The sequence below is a fragment of the Grammomys surdaster genome, unplaced genomic scaffold (assembly GCF_004785775.1).
Source record: "Grammomys surdaster isolate TR1022 unplaced genomic scaffold, NIH_TR_1.0 270, whole genome shotgun sequence".
Taxonomy (NCBI): Eukaryota; Metazoa; Chordata; class Mammalia; order Rodentia; family Muridae; genus Grammomys; species Grammomys surdaster.
In genome coordinates, this window is record NW_021604711.1 from 2,842,860 (window position 1) to 2,848,284 (window position 5,425).

The 5,425-nt window shown below is 42.5% G+C and overlaps 1 pseudogene; it reads right to left on the reverse strand.

Annotated features, from left to right (window-relative positions):
* Window positions 1–3,231: 3,231 nt before the first annotated feature.
* Window positions 3,232–4,517, reverse strand: LOC114628674 (annotated as a pseudogene).
* Between the last annotated feature and the right edge of the window lie 908 nt (window positions 4,518–5,425).

Here is a 5,425-nt window from a genome sequence, read left to right on the forward strand (position 1 = left end):
TGTATTCTGTTGGTGATGCTTGTATCTGCTGGTCCTGCTCTCTGTGTTAGGCTTTCCATCTCTAGGATTTCCTCAGTTTGTATTTTCTTTATTGCTTCAGTTTTATTTCTTTCCTTCGCTTGTTTGTATTTTCCTGTATTTCTTTAAAGGATTTATTCATTTCCTCTTTAAAGGCCTCTATCATGTTTATAAGATTGGATTTAAGGCCATTTTCTTGTGCTTCGATTGTGTTAGGATACCCAGCACTTCCTGTAGTAGGGTAGCTGGGCTCTGAAGGTGTCATATTGCTCTGACTTCTGTTGGTTGTATTCTTTTGAAGGCCTTGAGCCATGTGGATGGCTTTGGTTCCTGGATGCTCCTGTTGTAGTAGATATTGGGAGAGAGGTTAACCTCCATGGTCGTGGGGTTGTAGGCTTCTGATTGTTCCAGAGCAGCAGGTCTGTATGGTTCAGGATCTGCAGGTCTGATGAAGGTGGAGGTCTTCTGGGGATAACAGACTGCTTAGGGCAGCTGGGGGTGACCCAGAGGACTTGACGAGTCAAGAAGCAAAATACACACACACACACACACACACACACACATACACACACACACACACGTATATAAAGATGATGAACTTACGTAGAGTAAAATCAGTATACATCTTTAATTAAAACTCCATCTGGAATACACCCAGAAACTTCAATCATATTAAATAGTTAATCTTAATAAAACTATCAAACACAAAGCCTTTATAATGGAAAAGAATGGAGTTAGTGATTTCCTTTGTTCAGAAAGCAAAGGGTAGAGAGAATCTCGAAGTAGAGCCATTAGACTGTTCACCTGTTCTTATTCTCTGTGTTATTGTAATATTTATATTTATTCACTGAAAACTAAGCACTCTTTTTTTAAAGTGAAAACCAATAGATTTCATATATATCTTCTAAGCCAGGCTTTGGGTGTTGGCTATGGAAGCTATAGTTTCAGAAATTTTATTAAAAAGGATTAAGTGCATGCATTAAAAGTTGTAAATTAAATTTTACACAGTGGAAACTGCTTTTAATTTTGTGATAATTAATCTTACCGATATGGTTATAATTAATACTCCAGGCATGTAGAAATTAGAAGAGGCCCATGAATAGAAAGTTGCTAATTGTATTTTTCCCCCTTTGGAAAAAAGACTGCAAGGAAAAAAAATCAAACCTTAAAGGATTTATTCCAGCAAAACATAAAATTCTGTTTTAGCACAGCTGTTTGACCCAGTTTGCAGACAGGTGGTGCTGAGTGAAAGTCTGCTTAGGAAAGATGGTGTACAAATGCCTGGAAAAAAGCTTGTCATGCCCAGTAGATGCAGAACAAAGACAGCAAAACCATAAATGAGAGAAAAGCAAAAAGGACACAAAGGAAAAGGACTCCGTTGGTTTGCTTTTCTTCTAGAGAGATCAGAGAGCGCACAGTAGGACAACCACTTGACCCCTCCCCACTACACTGCCTGTAACAGCCTAATGGACAAGCAGCAAAGATCATACTGTTTGAAGAAAAAGCCATTTGAGCATGAGGAAGGGCTGTGAGAAGTGTAGAACCTAAGGCGGTTAGGGGATTTGAGATAAGCAAGCACAGTGCTGAAGCACAGGTGAGTGGCACAGCTCTTGGCCAGGATGCACAAGGAAGACCCTGGGAGAAGTCCCCCACTACAAATAAATCCATGGATAGATATCCAAACATGTGAATCTCAACAACTTTTTGGAATTAAAAACTACTTGACAGAGTTATATTCAAACAGAACTGAGAAAAAGAGAGAGAGACGGAGAGAGACCTTAAGAAAGGTTCGAAATCCATGGGACAGGACAGAGACTACAAATGAAGTCACTTTGCATTGAAATCCAAGAGAAGACCGTAAAATTTTCCTCTTCCTCCAGTGTGTTTCCTCTTAAAGTTTCATGGGATCGGAAGAGGCCCACCAACCGTAAAAGCACGGTTTGTTTTACCTAAAGGCTGATGAGTTAATGTCTTACCTGAAAAGCTACCCTTGAAGCAATATTCAGCCAGATGTTTGATTAAACATCTGTGTCATAACCAATTTGTCACACAAAATTAACCACTTCAGAGACAATGTAGTTTCCAAAAACTAGAAACACTTCAATGTTCATTTATTTTACAATGTGAGGGCATGAGAAGGAGAAGAAGGAGGAGTCTGGAGTCAATCAGTATAGACTGTGTTACTCATATGTGGAAATAGCACAGTAAACCCCACCAACGGGTGCAGCTCATGTATTTGTATAAAATGCTCAAAGGAAAAGAATAAAAGACATCTTATTTGTATCTACAACAAACTCACATTCTCATTCTGCTACTCCTTGTGGGAATATGTAAAGTGAACTGACTTATTATTCAAAGTTAAGACGGTCCTATTTCATAACTGTCAGAAGGTGAAGGATGAGTTAAACATTGTTTTATCTGCTCGTGGTTAGTTAGCATCACCGTCATCACTGCCATTGGTCGCCTCATCTTGATTCATCCCTGCTAGCCCTCCTCCACAAGCAGCGATGACCGTGCTTCCCAGACACTCCCTGCTCAGGTGTTCCCACAGCACTGCTGTCCTTCCTCCAGCTCCTAGCCTTTCCCTAATGCAGAAGGCCGATCTAGAACACTGGCCTGAAGCGTCTGTATCCACCATTAGGAAGCCATTAGTGCTGAATTTGCCTCGGGTGGGCAAGGCCCTGGTTTCCATGCCAGCACTGTGAAAGGTTTGCAAGAAATAAGAGAAAAGGAAAACAAAACAACAACAACAACAAAACGAAGCTAAACACAGTAATCCAAATATTTGTAATTCTAGCACTTGAGAGAGGAGACAGGAGGGGCGCGGGGCTACAGAGTAAGATCCCACCTCAAAGGCAACAAGAGAGAAAAAAAACACATTTGTCAAATCGAAACACACAATTGACTCACCCTACCACGGACCGGTCTGCTCTGTTTTGTGCTACTTTTGAAATGTTTGCTGCGTTCATTAAACTCATTTTGTGACCTATACATGGCCCATGACCTAAAATTTAAAATAAGCTGTACTTTTAGTCAAACAGTTAAGCCATACGAGCAGAGCGGGAAGGAGGGGTGGCTGGTGACCACCTGAGACGCGAGAATGTCTGCTCCACAGGGTGGAGCAATAGAGCTGGAAAACTGAGAACACTGTATGAGAGAGAGCAAGCGTTCCCATCACAACTCCGACACACAGGCACATGCACACACATTCTGTCATACGGTGCCTCCTTCCTCTTGTGTCCGAACTGCTATTGGCATTATAGCATCACAGGTTAGCTGCAAATAAATCTTTATCTCCACTCTGTGCAAAAAAAGGAAGGCATGGGTCTTTTCCTATCAGTTTACTGTCTTTTTAAAGTAGCCCTATCTCCTTGAATAAAATGGAGGCTCTTTCCTGCTGTCAGTAATATACATCACTGATCTGGGTCCTATGGGATGCAAGACCCCACATCTTCCCCACTATTGGCTTATTGCCACTATGATTCACTATGGTTCTGAAACATATGAACAAGTGAGGTGAGTCTCAGATCCCATCAGTGCCCTGAAGGGTCCAGCAGGCTTCTATCTTTCCCAAGAACCTTCAACATGGCTGCCTTCATGTCTTTGTTTCTCAGTGAGTAGATGAAAGGGTTTAATGTGGGGGTCACCAGGCAGTAGAACAGAGTTAGAAACTTGCCCTGATCCTGGCTTGCCGTATTGCCAGGCTGCATGTACATGTAGATGATGCTACTGTAGAAAAGAGACACCACCACCATGTGTGAAGAGCAGGTGTTGAAGGCCTTGCGCCGACTAGCTGTAGACTTGATCCTCAGGACTGCAGCAGCAATGTAGCCGTAGGAGACCAGGATCATAGTGAGAGGCACAAGGACGATAGGGATGGCCAGGATGAAAACTAGACCTTCTACCCAGCTTGTGTCCACACAAGAGATGTGGATGATGGCTGGCATCTCGCACACAAAGTGATTGATACGGCGATGACCACACCGCCCCAGAGACATGGTCAATGGGGACATCAGTGTGGAGCTGGCCATACCACTGAGCCAGGCAAAGGCTGCCAGCTTCAGGCACAGCTGTGGATGCATGATGGTCAGGTAATGCAGTGGCTTGCAGACAGCTACAAAACGGTCATAGGCCATAACGGATAGGAGAATGCACTCGATGCCCCCCACGGACAGGAAGGCAAAGAGCTGAACGGCACATCCTACGAAGCTTATGGTCTTTCGTGGGCCCCAGAGGTTAACCTGGAACTGGGGAATGCTACTGGTTGTGTAACAGAGGTCAAGTAGGGACAGGTTGCTGAGAAAGAAGTACATGGGTGTGTGTAGCCGGAGGTCCACGAGGGAAAGGAAGATGATGGTTGAGTTGCCTGTGACAGCCAGGAAGTAAAAGGCCATACAGACAACAAAGAGGACCATCTCCAGCCTGGGCTGGTCCGAGAAGCCCAGGAGAATAAAGTCCCCAGAGCTCTCATTGTTCTTCTCCATCAGCCGTGACCTCATTCATGTACCTGTTTAGAAAGCACGACACACAAGCATTAAGAAAAAGCCAAGATGATTTGGACACGAAGGGTCCCCAGCATGGACATATTTCATCACACCACTCACATTTTAACTATAGCGACAAGTTTAATACTTGCCTGCCAAGTAAGGTACTAGGAGAAGATATTTGTCTACCGTGGATAGAAGCTCAAACTTTCCCCCAAAGAGCACTCTAATCCAGTTAATTAAGGTATACGGATAAATATTCAATCTTTTTATTTTTAAAAGGAGCATCTATTGATATTTTTAGAAATAAAGTAACATTTTAAAAAGTCACTTTCCCAGAGTCTTCTAAACATTGCAGTGCATTTCAAAAACTTGATACAATCACTTTTCATTTTGTAAAATTGTTTCAAGTAGTTTGCTTGGATCTCTCTTTTCCTTACCATGTTTCAATTTTCATAGATCAATTGCATAAAGAAACTAGTCTATTGTTCTTATGATCTTGTGCCATAAGTTACAGGTTAGAAGGGAATGAGGCACAAGTTGACACTACAAGTTACTTATAGTAACTATACTTCCAGGAAATTAAGAGCCCATGGTCCTAAGTGTTCTGACCTCTGAAAAGCTAAAGATTTGGTCCCATCTTGTGACCTAGAGATTTAAATGACATTGCCTAAGAGACCCAAAACAGCTTTCATTGCATTAAGTTTTTCAGAAAATAATGGCACGCAGGAGAAAAAAAAAAGAGCAAAATGTCTCACAAATATGAGACTTGTTGATTTTCAAGCTTTCTGAAGCACCAGTGTTCTAAGATGCTGGTCTGCAAGGAAGAATTCACCTGTCAGCAGGGTGCTTAGGAATTCCCAAGCCCTGTTTGCAGCAATGTCCTCTCCTCAGAACGACCTGCATCTCTAAGAGATGCGTAA